This window comes from Myzus persicae, unplaced genomic scaffold (genome assembly GCF_001856785.1).
Source record: "Myzus persicae strain clone G006 unplaced genomic scaffold, MPER_G0061.0, whole genome shotgun sequence".
NCBI classification, from domain to species: Eukaryota; Metazoa; Arthropoda; class Insecta; order Hemiptera; family Aphididae; genus Myzus; species Myzus persicae.
Genome location: NW_019101958.1, coordinates 398,103 through 417,588, shown reverse-complemented (window position 1 = coordinate 417,588; position 19,486 = coordinate 398,103). Strand labels below are relative to the sequence as shown.

Genomic DNA, 19,486 nt, shown 5'->3' with positions numbered 1-19,486 from the left:
TATTGGCTGTGTTATAAAATATATCGTGTAGCATGTATTAGCTTCGACTATGACATTTAAAAGTCATCGTATTAATAGTACAAATATCATAATATCAAATAGCACATTTATTTGCTAAAAAGTCTCGAATGTGAGAAATTTTGTACTTTTTTAGTATGTCATATTTTTATATCAGAACAACTGATATTTAACTACTCAGGCCACATGTATTTTATTACAACTACCTCAAGTTCCAAAATAATAATAACAAATAGCTGTCTTACTCTTTTCGATAGTGTATAGTGTATATTGTAGGTACATATATAGCTATATAATTCACTAATGGTTATTTATCTATTGTACAATACAGAACCAGGGTTGAATGCTCCTATGCAGCGGAGTAAGGCATGCAATCCATCACTCCCGCCCTGTTATCCAACCAGTTGCATATCTTGCCACATTGAAAAAGAAATAAAACTGGATAAAGGAAGCGACTGCAAAGATCCGAATAAATGCGCAGAAGTCACCATCCAAAAAATTGAACCATCAATATGGGTAAAGCAACCACCCTATACTCATCCCCCCAGTACGTGCACATTTTGTTTCTGGAAGGTGAACTAGAACGAACTGGAATGGATTAATTGTACTTAACCTATACATTTTCATTTTTCTTTATGATTTACGAATTAGGTATAAATTTGATGTATTTTATACCTACATATTAATTTAATTATTATATTTAACACTAGAACAATAACATTATATTATGCAGGCCTATATATTTATTAAGGCTAAAAGTAACAGTAGACAAAGCATGACAATTTTGCTATCTTTGAAAATAGTGTTGTAATTATTAGACATCAGCTGAGCTGAAACATTAAAATTGGGCCTAAATCTATACTGAGATGCTAATTCATACTTTTTTTAGTACCTGCCTAAAACATAAGTAATTTTATTAAAATTATTATTGTTTATTAGTTTACAAATGATTTTAAATGCCTAAAAACAATAAGTGCAAAAACCAAAGTATACCCTCTTAAGTCACTTATAAAGAGTATTCAAACTTTTTCGTCCTAAACGGCTGGACTCACAAATGTATTTACTACACCAAACCCCTAAAAAAAATACTTTGGCTCTTTAAAAATTCTACTAATGTCTTGCAAACCTCGATTAATACCATTGTATATCACAAAATACCTTATATTATGTTCTTGAGTTGTTTTTATTCATATGAAATCAAGAAGTATTTATCTACTTTATTATTATGTTTTTGTAGCAGTGCTTTTTAAGCAGATTTTATTATTTAATGATAATTTGATAATATCAAATCATAGTCCATCATAATCATAGTATCATTAAAATAATATAATATTATTAAAATATTGTCAATCATTTTTAGTATTTTATTTAGTTTTATTACTTATATTTTAGATATAGATACAGGGCATAGTTTATTGTAGAAAAAAGATACATACAATTTAAGATATCAGTACAAAATTTGCTCTTCAGATGAGATTCTATATTTTTAACTATACTTTAGGGAGATCAAGAGCTTTTGATTTTTGTAATTTAGCCATATTAATAAGTGATTATTTACTTATTACCTATTGTTATTTATTCAACGTACAGTCATCTGCAGTGTTGGGATCTACGACTGACTGTACTGTTGATTTCCACACTAAATTTATTTAACATATAATAACTATTTTATTATTAAAATATTTATTTGAGTAACCAACCCAACAAAATTTTTGTGAATAATGTGATTTAAACACATATTATCATTTTTGAGTCGCCATTAAGTTACAAAATATTAAAATACATATTATAATTGTAATACTTATTAATAGACATGGATAATAGTAGGTAGGTAATAATATGTATTTTTTTTTTTTAATACTCCAGTTATCGTATTACTTAATTTTTTTTTTAAATAAATAGAATTATAAGTTATTTTATGTATTTTTTTACTGGTATATTGGTAAATTATTATAATTTTATACAACAGAAAATAAATAACGCAGAATATACTTTTTATTATTTTGTATATATTTATTGAATTTTAACAAAATGACAATTAAGATTTTCAAATATTGTTTGTTTAACTTCCATTAAACAAATAATAATAGGTAATAAATAATAAATAATATACTATTACAGGTAACGTTTATCTTTGAATTGGTACTTGCAAGTTATATTGCTAAAATTAAAAATTAATAAAAGTGACATAATATTAATAAATAATTTTTAAAACTAAGCTAATGAATCTGCATTTGAGAACTGTTGATAGTTCTGATGTGGAATTACTGAAAAAATCATTGGCCTAATTGTAATCTTCAGTATGTAACGTTTGTTCATTATCAAATTATTTTACTTAAACTATTTTAATTTATTTTATTTTTGGTCAGTAAAAGTATTTTTACAAATTATTAATTTTATTTTTATGTGATTTAAGTCAATAAACTTAGGTATGACGTCATAAAAACGTATTTTTAAGCTAATGTTTAGATAAATGAGCAAGTGAGCTTAATATTTCTTGTCTCGTTGTTTTATTTGCACAGCTTCATAGAGTTTCCCAATTTAATATAAAAGCTTTCTACTTCTGCTACAGTCACTGGAATAGTACAAAATATTAAGAGACTAATACACAATCAGGCCCTGATTGAAGCATGTGCAGGCGGTGCACTAGCACAGGGCCCCCAAATTTGAAGGGCCCCTTCTGCCTTCCTATACTATACTTTGCTACCATAAATAAAAGATATTTTTAATAAGATTTAGTAATTAGTAACTATATCCTATTTAAGGAGGCCGCCGCAGCATGCGTAGTTTTCATACGGTTTACACTAATCACTAATAAGCCATCGATAGTTATATCAGTCATATTTTTTACATTTTTTGTTAAAAAAGACCCCCAAGTTTATAGTGCACAGGGCCCCTATTTCACTAAATCAGGGCCTGTACACAATGGTCAATCGACACAAATTTAATGTCAATAAACAAAACCAAATGTATAGAATATTGCAATAAACAAAAAATAGGTAACATAAAACAACATAATAAAAAACCATTTTATACTTCTGTATTTTAAATATAAAATGTATTATTATTTTAAACTTTCAATTTCAATTAATGAAATTTATCAGATAAATGTACTGAGCTCTCATCATTTTTATAGAATATAAAAAGAAAATTAATAACATGAGATATACAATAATTATACAGTGAATTATAATAATATTCCTGATTTTTACATAATATATTATTAACTAAAATATTGCTCATTTATACACATTACCTGCAATCACAAATAATTTTTTTTTTTCACTTTGTGTACATTTTAATAATTTTATCGAAATGTTTATTGAAATTAATCTGATTGATAATTAAAATAGAATACCTATGATTGAAAAAAAAGGTGGACAAGTGAGTACCACTCTACTATATAGTAGTTGTTGAGAATATCACTGAAATAGATCTAGAAAAAAAACACAAACATCATTTTAAATAAAATACATCCATCGCTCAAAATCTGAAACAAAATATGTTAATAAGAAGTAATCATGTCAATGTAGCTATCTTAAATATTTTTTAACTACCATCAAAAAAACTTATGACTTATGAAAAACCTTGCATTAAATTGTCAAACTTCTTGATCCAATAGAATAATTTTTATCTACAATAATTTTTTAAAAAATTAATAAAAATCAAAACTATCTCACATTTAAAGTATCTACGGTGATTAGTTTCTGAGTTAAACCAATATTATAACATTTATTTTGTCAAAAATTGATTTTGGATCAAAATTATCAATTTTCATTTTTCCCTATTAATGTCTATACAATTTTATTGGTTGGGTCAAAAAGCATGAAAATTGAATACAAGACTCTTGATATCTTGTTACAATAGCAGTTGAAAAATATTAAAAATACATAGGCACGATTTTTTTATAAGCATTTAAAGTTCAAATTTTAACAATATTTATCAAATTGAAAATTGAAAATGATGTTATAACTTAAAATGTATAAAATGTTCAATCTTTATAGCTAAGGGTTGAAAATTAAAAACAAGGTTCCACATGAGCAGTTTTTTCCATAACTAAAAAATCTAAAAAATATATGCATACAATGATTTTTACAGACATTTTAAGTTCAAATTTGGACAAAGTTGCATATTAATACAAAGAATAACGTTTATCATTTTACTGTAATTTGGTTCCAAAACAGTCCAATTATACATATTTATATTTAATATTTTTCCAGCATAACTAATAATTTAAGAATAACATTAATTTAACTTTCCGGGTACCATATTAGTAATAAGTAATAACCATACAAAATACCCTAAACTGACTACGGTCTAGGCTCAGAATCGTTTTTCGTATACAATGAATTGATATCATTGAATTCAAATTTAATACCATCCATTACTTAAACACCTAATGTACAGCAGAGCGACATCCACTTACTTTCTTTTCATACTACATATGTACGTTTTTTATCAAAAAATTCCAAAATCCAGTGGAGACCTTTAGACATTTTCAATGCATTTTTAGGAGCGTAATCGTTGAGCAGCATTTGAGACAATTGTTCGCTACGTGGCTTTAGTATTAGTGGCATAACACAATTGCCACATAAGCAACGTGTCCATATTAATTACAATGGCTACACATAATAAAAAGTGGTCAGGCCATGAACATGTACCGACAGGGCCACTGCATCATGTGAGTTTGGGTCCCGTAGGACCAGGGTGGTATGCTTTGATTTGTTGCTACTCGATATACCTTCGTTCGTCAGTTTCCACGGCGGCGGTGGGTGTTGACGATCACAGCATAAGTTCCTGTTTCAAATATTCTGATATTAAACCCAATATTATTTTATACAGTTTTTCCATTCATTGCATTCCAAGCTACTCGCATGACGTGTTGTCCCTTACAAATGTAAGACATGGCAAAAACTGTTTTGCGTGGGATAGAACCAATCATGGCTGAAGTCCAAGCTAAGCAAACCAAATTGTCATACTATTCAGAGGAAAAACATTTACTGTGTAACATCGTTTTTATTTTTTTGATATCACAAATACAAAAAGAGTTATTCGAGTTTGAAATAATAAATTTTTAAACAAAAATAACTTTTCTGTACCTATACCTACTTACTTCAGAACTGTAACCTAACTTAAAAACTGCAACTTCCATAGTTCCATACATTTTGTTTCAATCCTAAGCGTTTGATATTTGAATTTATGTATAACACTATAACATCTTGTACAATTGTTTAGAACAGCTACAGAAAATACTACCTATACGATAATACGATATCGGATATTGTGATGTTTAGATGAAAATTAATTTGATGATTTTTACCTTATCGTTTTTACTCTTGTCGTTTTTTCCTACATTTTAGGTTATTATTAATATTTTGCAATTTTCAATTATTTCATCAATATTAATATTGTAGATTTGTATGCAGATTTATGTTCAATACTTATAGCTAACAATGCTTTAAAGCTTGAAGCATTGTGCTTCTAAGTTATGGTTCTGATGAAACTCAATTTCGAAAAATGTCTCTCCCACGAACAACGTGTAACTGGGATAGTTAAAAATTCTTTTACAACTTGATATATATTTTTAAATATAGTATCTCTTCCAAAGCCAACCGCCTTATCCAATTTTCCAAATAAGTCGGTGGGAAGGCAAGTGCCCACCCTGCCACCCTCGTAAATAGGCCTATGCTTACTTGTGCGAACCATCGTGATTCAATATAATTTTTATATAGTTTCTTAATTATCGTAAAGTAAATCTTCATTAGTTAAATTTTAATTTATCGCTTCTAAATAAATTATCATATCTTGGGCGCTAATCGCCACTGTTTAATTGAATTAATTACCATTCGCATTTGCCTGTTTATATTTACAAATGTATTAATTGTCAGGCGCAAATCGCCGGTGTTTTTATATTATTATTATTATCCAAATTGTTGTGTGTACAACATTATTAAAGGATAGGTAGCTCTTTGGCAGCTAGCCAGCCATGCACCAACTAATTATGAGTTTTTAAAACATAAATTATTATTGTTATATTTATTAGGTATATTGAGCCAGTAGGGTATATTTTTACTTTTACGAGTTACAGCTCTAATACCTGACTATATTTGTATTCTGTTGGGCCAGAAGAGCCGCATTTTATTATTATTTTTTGCTGTTTAATCATAAGGTCAAGCATTGCTAGTAAATTATACTATGCTGTATAATTGCTTGTGAATTATATTATTTATTGTGTATTATTTAAAATTTGTATTAGTAAACAGCAACTTGATACCAAATCTCTCTTGTTAACATTTTTTAACCAAGTCACCTATTTGTCGATTAGTTTTAAGCCTACACACACTACACACACACACACACACACACATATATACATCTCACACATCATCACATCACATAGCTCATAAATATTTGCGCTACGAAACCCAACCAATGCTGGCTGGGCTATGACATCATTCCACACAAAGTACACATTCCGGTCGGTGTGTGATAAGGTGAGTGTTACTGTGTTAGAGTTACCGGTACCCGGGAGCACGTACTGATATTGTTCCGTTCCCGGTTCTATTAACTATAGTACTTTAACATCTTCTAATCAATAATCATGATCATAAAAATAAGTACCTAATAATGAAGCTCACGTTAGGATTTGATTAACAGAAGTGTAAAAAAAAATAAAATGTATCCTGCATATAAGTGTAAGTAATAAGTATCTAATCAAAAAATAATTTATTTTATTTAATTTTAAATTTCTAACCTTAGTAAATGTTCATCCAATATGCATCATCAATAATAATTTTATTATACTACGTATTTATTATATATTTATTTGTAAATTAACTTAACTTGGATTTTATAAAAAGTAACTATAAACTTTGTTTATTAAGTTTATATCAATAAAAATCAGTTAAGTTAGAAGTCAAAGAAAATTAAATTTAAAAGTTAAAATTAATTTAACTTTAATTTTTTAACTTGTTTATGCCCAGGTCTGCCTATAATTAAATGCATCTAATCATCCAGTCGTTTATATACCTTGTTTAAAAATGTTAACTTCCTTTAAAATTATACGTTCTTATGAGGTATGTAAGTGTCTAAGAATAGTTTAACCTATATTACATAATAATATACTCGTAATATTATATACTATATTGGATTATCTGTGTGGATTTTCTGATTTTATGTAGTTTGTTGCTAGCTTAATAGGTTGCATTTAATTTAGATTAATGTGCACTAGTAACCATTGTTATTACTTTGTTTCTTTTATTTTTTATTTTTGTCAGCATTCATAATTTTTTTTAAATTATTATTCTACGTATTTTATATTTATCCATTCAATCTACTATGTGTAGTTCCTGTTGTGGCTGTTTAAAAGGCGTGGTAATTACAGGACTAGGTATATTCATATGTGTTGGATTTGTCATTTTGATACCAATGTTGATATATTTTATCATATTTAATGATGATGAATTACCTGATCAAGATATTATTACACTTAGTCCCGATTTTAATTTTACTGTTCCAATACAGCCACCAACAAATCTTACATTATACAACCGGGAAGTTTACAAGCGATTGTTAGACCCAACCAAAGCATATAACATATTTTAACACAGATTTCACAGAATGTCGTAACGGGATATATGCAGACAAAATAACGAAAATTAAGACGATGAAAACTACCAAAAACTGAATTCATGTGACTGATGAATTTGAATTACATTTTTAGAACGAATGTCTTATAAAGTATGTGTATACATTATGAATTAAATATTGTATTAGCTTATGGAGAATCGACTCTCATAGTCGTAGATCCGAGTTAAAATATTCGATATTAATCCTCAAATGTAATATATATATTTAAAAAAAAATATACAAAAAATGAAACACCAATTTTTATTGTCGATTTATTTTTTTGATAATTAATACTTTACATTCGAATTGTCAAGTGATCTCGGTAGAACAATATTGTATGTTCATAATAATATTATAAATTAGGTATTATTTTTTATTGACTTTTCGTTTGACCCGTTTGCTCAAATATACATTTCGTTGTTATGTTGTGCTGGTGACTCGTCAACAGTAAATTGATGGAAAAATGCTGTAAAGCACCATTGAGCATAGAATATTTTATGCAATGTTGCCATATTCAAGGTGCCAACATTTTGTAATTTATTATTTTCAAGTATTATTACACCAACTATTTTGAATTAATTTTATTCACCTCTCCCATGTCTGTGCAGTAATGATGCGGGTAAATTGGTATTGATCAAAACACAATCAAAAACGTTGACTAGGTTCAGATTAACTCAATGAAGAGCTATGTGATAGAGACATCTTAAAAGTGATGAACTCGAAATAATTCATGTGATATAAAACAGTGACATTTACAGACATAAGCAGCGGAATGGTATGAATATGTGGTGTAATAAACTAATATATATTATTTAGCAGATGTTTTCGTAATTGAAGATCTGGATCCTTTTCTTGATCTTGGGTCTCATACTTTTCTTCATCACTTTTTACCTCATTTAATGTGGACATATTCGTACTATCGTTGATATCGGTGACGTAAGTCTCTACATGATCGTCTAGTGCTGTGTATTCATTCTCTGTAATGTATTACTATCAATCTGCTTAATGAGATTACCAAGTTCTTCAGTTGATGTAAGTTAGTCATCAACATCAGTTACGTTAGTATTGCAAGTACAATAATCACCACTTATAAGTAGAAATATGTGAAGTGATTTTTTTTATAATTTTTAAATGTTTGAGTTATTTGTGTTTTGAATTATAAATGTTAAACAGTACAGTGAACATTCACACCCTTGAAAAATATTAATTGGTAATCTCACTATTATATCAAAGTCAAAGTTCTTTATGTAATGTCATGTTCTCGGCATTTTTATGATGGAAATGATGATATTCCAATAGAATGTTGAAACTTGTTGACCAGACAACTGAATTGATACCATTTAACATAATTAATCAAGTTCTTGAACCTATGATATGTGTAATGGAAGAAGAGCATTGTGCCCATAATGATGGCGGGTATATCAAATCTTTCCTTATATACACTTCTAAAATATAGTCAGTAAATGTGGCCAAGATTTAGAGTGATAAAGAGAAATAAGTAGTGGTGTTTCCACATTTTATATATTGTGTGTATAATAAATCAAAAAATATGTTTATCGTAAAATGCAATATTCAACATTACCATCGGACTATACAATTTTATTAATTTTATATAAACTTTACAGATAAGTAATAGGTATATGACCGCAACTAGGATATTACCTACAATTCCCGTGACCACAACTGTTATATGTGCTTATCTCAAAAATCATCCCTGACCGCAACTCGAATACAGCTTTTTTGTTAACGATAAAATTTAGGGTACGTCGGGAGGCAATTCTCATAAAAATTATTGACCTTTTTGACTTCTTAAGGTAACTAGTGTGCGCCCGTCTTATCGAAATAAAATATATCCTATAGATCCTTGTGATAGTTTAGCTTTCTACTGTAAAATAATGTTTGAATCGGTTAAAAGTTCTAGAATTTACTCCGAACAAACAAAGAATTTTTCTTCTTTACGTATTAGTATAAATATTGATGACAATTATTTATTTTTTTAGTCTTAAACATATAAATTAAGATTTGTATTCTTATTATTATAGTCTCCTCCATTATTTTCTACCACTAGAGTTCCGATGACATTGCACTTGATGTTTCTAAATTTGAGGCCAGAGTATAGCAGAACTTATTTAGGTTCGATCCAAGTCAACAGTTCCCATGGAACCTGGGGAACCAATTAATATAACGTAGATATATGCTTGAGTTCATCCATGTAGAATTTTTCGACAATGATGATGACGATGATATACAAAACATGGTTCCACGACAAAGTATTCCTGTCAAAAATATCCCTGACAAAATATAATACTATATAACCTTTATTATAAAAGTTGCGATTAGAAGTAATGATCGCACTTTATCTAAATTGAATGTCTGTTGTTCGTTATTTTGATAATTGTATTATAGTGTGTCACTGTATACCATTACCTACAGTGCGTGTCGTGAGAATTTAACTTCATTTATTAAAATTGATCGGCTAATTAAACTATTTAACTAACACTTTTTTTTTAAATTAAAAAATGCTACAACTTATCAAATAGTATAAATATTTGGACGAGCTGTTAGTTGCTGTCGTAAGAGGATATGATGAAACTAATAACAATAAATATTTAAAATCCTTAACACATAACTTAGTATTACAATAAGCAGATATTTTAATGTGTCGTCACAAAACATGCCTTACATGTATCAGGAACCTTATATTAAATTATCAAGATTTTTGGCCCAACGAATAAAATAATAAAATAATGTTTTTGACATTTAAGAAAAAAATAGATTAAAAATTCTCGGTTTTCCTTAATTTTTTTGTTTTGTTTTTCCCGGTGCTCTTGAAAACTACTGAGAATTTTAAATTTTAACTTCCTGAACGCGACAACAAGATTCACTTTTCTCACCCGAAAAGATAATGAAGTTTAAAACCGAAGTATTATTTCGACTACTTATTGTAGATGAGCCATGAGGTACAATTAAGTATGATACCTAATTAAAAATTTCCGAGGGAGACGGATAGCGGTCAGTATATTTTATAAATATACTATTTATATGGCAAATACCTAAAGGATGTTATAGACGGGAGCGAGTAGAATATACTAAGATAAAGTTCTTTTGTAAATATAATATTATATTTCATAATGTTTTAACATTTGTAATTTTACATTTGATTTGATTTATCATTATTTATTATATTCTGCTATGGCCTATGGGCTATAAGTGATGTGAAGGTTGTATTCGTTTCACAAAATGTTCTGTATCTCGGTAGAATGCATAGCTTAAAGTTCTGTAAAAAAACCTGTGAATTTAATACAATGTTCCTCAAAAGATTATAAAGTAGGCATATTATACATTTTTAAGTAAAGTGTATTAAATAAATTCAAACGTATGATTATTGATTGACATAATTTTATTAAGTTTATAGGTAGTTGACACAATTGTATTATTTAAACTCGACAATCTACAGTAAGTAATTTATGTAACTGTAATACGTAGGGTTAAAGCACAACATGTGATGGTCACACATTGTTAACTTGTCAACATTTGTTAAAGCATTACACATAACTTGAATCTCTCGGAAAGTATATTAAGAAAAATATTGAATATATTTTAATGAAGATTCAAAACTCAGATATTGTGTTCCTTAAATATGTTTTCAGTCTTTTCAGCTTCAACACTGGTAAAGTGCATACCAATTTTAGGAGAAAATAAATATTATGGTATATGTTTTTATTACAAATATCTAGAATTCAAGAATACTAGTTAATAGTTCTATGGTAATTGGTAATAACTAATAACTAATATTATCTTTGTTATGTACAGTTGGCATGGGGATTCTGGTTTTTTTTGTATTATTTCTATAGAATATACTGCAGTAGTCACCATTGATTATAAATACTAGTATTGAAATAAGAGCATAGATATGTAAGAACGCTAAAAAAAGGTCGTTGGGGGGGGGGAGTCCCCCCTCCCCCCAGTAATTACGCCACTGTGTCGAACAGATATGTGTAAATTAGCGATTTTTGCTACCATGCCACCTACATTATAATATAATGTCCAATTTTACATGCAGTTAAAAACAAGGTGAATTCTGAATCATTGCATAACTGTTATTATTATTAATAAATTAGTTATTACTAATTTCGATACCAACAGTAAGGTGCCAGTTGTACCATCTCCGATTAAAGTTAACAGAAGTTTAATTGGCTTAATATAAAAGTTATAAAATCGGTTATCAGCTGATAAAGCGTAATCGAAGTGTAACCGTAGATGGAACCACTGTTGGCTAATTTTCACTAATTTTTCACCAACTCCTTATCACGTTCAGTATTGTGATACAAGTAACGGGGTAGTGGTCGATAAAACAAAATAATAAGTTTTGTAGATACGCCTTCAAACAGCTGGAACTATATTGATATTAGACGTCAACAAGTTTTGATGGTGTAGAATGTTGATGATCGATTAATACGTGTATGCTACTTGTTATCCTCTTGTATTTACTTTGTATTATTTTGTTGAGTCTCGAGTTCGGAGATTAACTAAATAAAGTCATAAACTCTCAAGTTGATTGGATCACAGCACTAACTGGGTGAGTGGGTACAGTACTGGTGAAACAGAACTAATTTCTTTCGCAGTCGATAAGTTAATGTAGTTTACAGCATTCACACCAAACTCATGAATCGTAATATTTGATACTAAAACACTAAATAGTGGGTGCATGATATTTTTTCATTGTAGTTTCATTGAACTATTTTTATTTTCTAGATCATAATGAATAACTCTTCCATTCCTAGTGTTGAGTCGCTGTACAAAATTGCATTTAATCAATTATGCATTTCTATGGACTAAGATATCCTAATAAATGTGTTTAAGTTATGACAACCAACGATCAGCTTACAAATTTTATGGAAGGTTAGACATTTTTTTCGTACAAGAAATTACATTTTTTCAAAAGTAACTATGTTTGTTTTTTTCTTTTCACATAGATCTTAAATGTAAACAATGGTAGCGAAAACTTTATATATAGTCATACTCCCCAGATACAAACAAGCCCCAAGATCTGTATTCACTTTTTCGAGGACGTGAACTTGCTTATATTACGTTAATGAACAACCATGAAAATTAACTCTATAATTTTAATAGGAAGAAAAATTCCGAAATTTTTAAAATTCATGAAGCATTTGCCATCACTCAGCAAGTATGGTTAATACGTTTTTCTTTATAATATATAATTGTAGTGTAGTATTATTCTGTTCAATATAACATAGATATTTAATGAATCAATGAATCAAATCATAAAAACTTAATTTAGGAATATTTACTTATATATCAGCCATCCAGATACATATATATATATATATATGTATATAAATTATTCTATACATGTCTTCACGACCCAGATTGTGAACACATTAAAAGTCAAACCCCATCCTCCTTATGTTATACTTACTTGCAGTTGGACGCACGTCCAATTTCGCATCAAGAACCAGGCGTTGGTGTCCATAATTGTATTAACATTTAATATCTAAAATATTAAATGTTATCAATACTAATAATTATTGTATTATCAAATGAACAAATGTGTTAAATAATTCGATTTAAATTCAAAATATTATATGTTAATATTTTCAGATTTACTTTATAAATCACTGGATAAACACCCTTGTATTTGTAAGTAAAATGATATGTAATATGATATAACTAAACAGGAATAGAAACATAGAATCAAGGTATAATACAGATATAATAATTATAATGATTATAAAAATAACAACTTACAAGAATAAATAAATCTGAATAATTTTGTAGTACCTAGTGATAATATATAATTATAGTGATATTTGCTGGATTTTATTTTTGAAGATTACTTCAATTGAAATTTGATTTATGATGGATCCTTGTGGTCTTTGTTAGATTTTGAGATAGAGACATCTAAGAGTTGTTGAAGTCTCGTAGGTACACAGAACTTAACTGTTCAATAATGTTTGGGGTACAACCAATTTATTTTAATAATTTCTTCTACTATTCATGAATATTTTATAAAAACATTCCTACATTTATTTTGACATAGTATTATCCACAATGCACATTGTACATGCAATGAATTATCAAAAGTTTAAGTGGAACAAAGTAATTTAGAGATGGTTATTCCAATTTATTTTATTCCCTGATAAATTGATTATTTTTGTAAGTATTATGATTATTTGAAAATAAAACATAACAAATATCAAATGATCAAATGAACATCGGACCAGTGCTTAGTTTAAAATAGCATAAATTATTGAAGACGATCAGAATTAGTAGGAAAAACCTTTGTGAGTAATTTTTACTATTTATTTTCCAATTATGAACAAATAAATTGATAAAGTGTAGTCTGATCTTTATCACAGGCATTAAAAAAAAAAAATCCCTCGTTAATATTGTTTAAAAACTCAACTTTTTTGTATCAAAATAATAGTTTTAATTAAATACCAACAAGCTTATCATTTTGCACTTTATGCATTTTATGTATAAATTGTTAATTTCAAAAAAAAAAATTTCAAAAAAAATTAATTAACTATCTTAAAATAATAATAATGTAGTAATTTATTTTAAATATTTTTAAATATCTAATAATTACATTGTGAATTCATAAATTTGTATTTGTTTTTTTTGTAATTCAAACGACTATACTTATCTATATATTAATTCTTTAGATGTATATTAATTTAAAATACTGATTATTTATTACATAAAACAATTTAGTATTGTTATTATTATTATTAAATTTAACGAACAGGAAAAACAATTTTTTGAAATAATTACATGTTTTTGCTCCATATAATTTATATTATATATTATTATAATAAGTAGGTACATTTATAATTAAAATGTTCTTCTTTACACTTCATTTATTTGATTTTTTTTTTTTGTATTGTGTAAACTATACGAAGTTTTTTAATTACTGCCAGGTGGATCTCGTTTTGAACAGTGACTTGTGAGTCAGTCCTTGTCTTAAACTTGATGACTGATATGACAGTAGGTTGAACTTAAATTTACCAACTGCGCCGATGTTTCTGTTTGTTTTAACATTAAAAAATATCAGAGATTGAGCCATAGAAGTATTTATAGTTTTTATTATTTAGAAACTGACTTCTTTTCATAAATCTTGTAGACACAATTGTAAAAAAAAGCCTACTGTATGTTTTCATTTACACATTCTGAAATTCCTAAAACAAAACTGTTGGTTACAACTTGTAGTGAATTGGATATAGCACTTAATATATATCAAACGTTGTTCAAACTACTCTCTACACTTTCCTAATATCCCCAAAAGTAATTTGAAATCTTCACAAAATTGGTTAAGTAGTTTTTGAATACTTATATAAGCTACAGACATACATCCAACTCTCATATTTTTTTAAGGGTAAAATACTTTTGCTTGAAACCATAAACATGACAATTTGATGCATGCTTTTACTTCATGATCCCGAGTAACCAATGGAAACTATTTTTAAACAAAAAAAATTCTTATTTCCACTTTCTCTATGAAAATAAAAATTTCCATCATAAGTATCAAAATCCTTAGAATATTATTTGTACATTTTTTTTTAGACTACATTTAATGATCATTTAAATTTTTCTGATCAGATTATTTTGACTTGGTATTATTATTAAGATTGGTGGAAGTCATCGATTGTCGAGGACATCTATTCACAATATTTCAAGTAACTAAATGTTCTCAACTTCAGTTTAATAAATCATTTAAAAATTGTGATTTTCAGATTAGTGTGCAAATTAAAGGACATCAATTTCCAAACAAGTTATCAGATAAATGGATAAAAATTAAAATACTTGATAACAAAGCAATTTTTCGTTGAATTGAACAAGGTCTGAAATTAGGTTTGCACATTAGAGTTTTCTTATTAATGAAAATATATTGAAATTGTAATTGATGCATAGGAATTTTTCTTGGTGATGCCAGCTGGCTGAAAGAGAGTGCAAGTGTATAATCACACACATACACATTAATTACCACAAAATGGGTCTGTCTTGATCAAAATTTAGAACTGCTGAAAATTTTTCAATGCCTAACCAAGTTAATGGAAACCTTAGATTAGAAATTATTTACTCTTAAATAATAGTTGATTAAACAAAAAAATATTTTCCGCAGGTGGTTATTAGTCCTATTCAAGTTGCATAATTATAATGAAGCTAAAATAGTATTAAAACATATACTAAGTACTCTTGACATCATTGAAAAGATAGAAGAAAGAACAATTAGTATAGCATATGCTTATGTGGCACTTCCACAGTATTACTATGTATTATTGGAATTTGATAAGGTTTCTTACCTTTTTTGGGAATTATTCAATTTTTTTTATATTCTTCTAACAAATATGATTATTTAGGCTTGGTCACGGGCGGTTAAAGCTATTCACGAACTTGGAGATAAAAGTAGTGATTTCTTAAGAATGTTGATCGTAAATCATGCCATTAGTACTTCTATTGCATTGAACGAATTTAGCACAGCTAAAAGGATGATAAATCAATTGCGCATATACTCAAGAGAAATTCATCTGAACATTCGTGTTGATATGTTATTAAATGAAGGATTCTTCTCAATGAAATCAGAATTAAAAAGACAAAGTATTAACAGTTGCTTGGCAAGCAACATTTGTATTAAATTTATGATAAATGAAACTATCAACTAAATTAGCATTATTACATTTTAGATTGCAATAGACTGTTCACAAAATTTATTTGGTTATTATAATTTACATACTGCGATTGCTTTAGCTGATTATGCATATGCTCCATATGTATATTATAAATCAATAACTGATTATAATGAAACTATCTAAGACATACTAAATGATTAAAACGTTATTTAATTGTATGAAGATAAATTTAACCTCTGAACAATCAAGACTACTTTAGGCAGGACTTGCAACAAGGCATATTCATTATTGAAACATTGAGTTCACCAATCAACCCAGGGTCATACACCTTTATGTTGCTTGTACATATTTAACAGATAAAAGCATTAATACTCGAAAAGGTAGTATCATACAATCAAGAAGTAGAAATATCTTATCAAACAAATTATTTTACAGAGGATCTTTATATCTATTATTTTTTCAATTATTTATTTATTTATGTTATATCCTCAGCATAGTTGAACTTTAAGAAAGTAAAATATAAAACAGTAAATCTATAAAATTTAGTATGTATATAAGTGGTCCTTTACCCTCCATTCTGTATTGCTCACGGCTGTATGTCCGAAATGATAAAATCTTTTTGAATCATAAAAGTTTTCATTTTCAACAATTAAATTTGTTGGAGGTATTTCAACTCTTTAATTTGATTTTAATATTGCAGTAAATAATTCAAATAATTTTTAATTTGCTGGTCAATTCTGTGGATTAATATTGATATTAATGATATTCCTGTAGACCTTTAAATGGAAAAAATAGATTTACAGAAAAAATATTCTTAAAACTAGTTCAAAGCATCCCCTTTTTTTGCTCTTCCTCCATTATATTAAATAAAGATCTGAATTATCATTTTTAATACCTTTTGTAAAATAATAAATACTATGTCTGGGTATTATCTACCCTTTTGGAAAACAAAATATATAGAAAAAATACTCACTGATGTTAACAATTATGGTTGAATTATCAATTTATTCTATTATGATACATAGTGTATTAGTTTAATTTTTATTATTTTTGAAAATAAACATATATTTAATGAAGATACTTTGAATTAAAATGTAATCAGTTAATTTGACGTTATAAATTTGTTAATTGTGTTCGTAATGGTAGAAGAATAAAAGATACATTGTTTCAGATCAATATCTAAGTATGAGGATATCATCGGTTATGAGAAAAAATGTAATAAGTGAAGCCGAATACATCCTTACAAAAAACATTAGAAAGTACTTTGAACACAGTTGGATTTCAGACTTTGCTTTCAGCAAGGTCATATTTATCAAAGTCAGATAAAAAATGAGGTAATGTTTTTATAAGTTTTATTTTTTAATTACTTATACAATTATTAATTATTAATATTAGATAACCATGCATTTGTTATACTTATGACAACATTTGTTTATGTTAAAAGGACAACGAAAAATGTATTTAAAAGCTATTGAAATTAAAAAATCCATTTTAGATGTAGACCACGCAGAAATAGCTATATCTCTAGGTGATTTAGGTCGTTTTTACATAGGATGGCAAAAAAAAGGAAAGAATCCAAGCAACTTATTTTGCAATTATCAAAAATGTGTAAGTTATAAAAGGTAAGCCAAATCATAAACTGTATTAAAAAATGATCAAATTATTTTAATTTAGTGATGACTAACTATGGATACCAATACAAAGAATTACATTTTGATTTGAGAACACTAACAAAGTTTATAGGAGACAATTTTTATGACCAAATGTTAAGCAGATGTCGTCTGGAAAGTTTTAATGCATCAGTTTGGTTACTTCAGGTGAGCGGTGCAATTTATGAAAACTGTACAAAAGACAGTTAGACAGCTTAGACAATTTTAAAATGATATTGAATGGTAGTTGTGACAAGCAGTTATTTTAAGTATATGAATAATTTAAAAATAATAAATTAGTAAATACAAATTTGTGTTGACTCATTTATATAATCAGATAATTATAGTCTTTTTTATTTTTATTTTATAATCAAATCAATATACTTTTGTCATTACTTAAGGTCGTCTAGATATAGAGTTTACTTTTTGCATTATGTGTTATATTATTGAAAATAACAAATGACTAGTTGATTTTTTGTTTGTACTATACAGTGTGATTCACCAAGGGTGCTCAACCCATTTTTTGACATGTATAATATGTCTTATGGCTGGCCGCAGTGCAGTGCCAACAATCGTTGGCGCCCCCATTATATATACATATTTAAATTTCTACAAAAATCACTTGCTATGCTCGCTTAAACCTTCCTAATCTGATACTATTTATGTCATAATCATAAATCCTATATTTTGTACACATATTTATAATAAAAAATGTTAAGGTATAATAAATAGTCCTGTATTGCATTTGTAATAATCTATTAGTAGACAGATAATGATGTTTTACCTTCTTGCATGCTGATAAAAATGTTTAATAATTAAATTCTATAAATAGTTGTACACAACAGGCATAATTTTTTTGACCCTATTATATTTCTTACATAATAATTTCTAAATAAACAATTTAACAAACGTACAAAAACATATATTATTATAGATATTTTAAAATAGTGATTTATAATAGGTTTATAATAAGCTACAAGCTTAGCTTAAAGAAGATAGATAATTCAAATGTACAATTAATGTAAACTGTATATTTGATTATTTTAAATAATAAAAATAATAATAATAACTTAATAGGTATATATTTTTTTCTCGAGCCTTAAGTTTTGAAAATGTAGTTACCAACCTTGTCCAATTTATAGTCTTAACAATTTCAATTTCAATGCATAATATAGATAATGCTGTTGTTTTTCGTTAACTAATGATGATCGTAAATAATTTTTGACCCTTTTTAAAATGGAGAAGGACCTTTCCCCGCTTGCATTCGAACATGGCATACAAATGAATATTTTTTACGCAATTTTAACATTAGGAAAGGATGTGTTTAACGATGGATTATTTAGATATTTTAACATTCAGTGGGTGTTTTTAGTTTCGATGGAGAAATTTGATATATGTTGAATGATTTCCTCAACAAATTCTACCTCTAAATCATCTACATACATATTCATAAGCTTTTGTGCTTTTTTTCCGCAGTTCACTTGGTTTAATATTTTCTAAGTCCCAAAAAAATCCAAATTCGTCACACAGCTTTGTATA

General features: G+C 27.5%; 1 pseudogene; it reads left to right on the top strand.

The window, feature by feature from the left end:
- The first annotated feature begins 8,947 nt into the window (after window positions 1–8,947).
- On the top strand, window positions 8,948–18,412 carry LOC111030849 (annotated as a pseudogene).
- The last annotated feature ends 1,074 nt before the right edge of the window (window positions 18,413–19,486 follow it).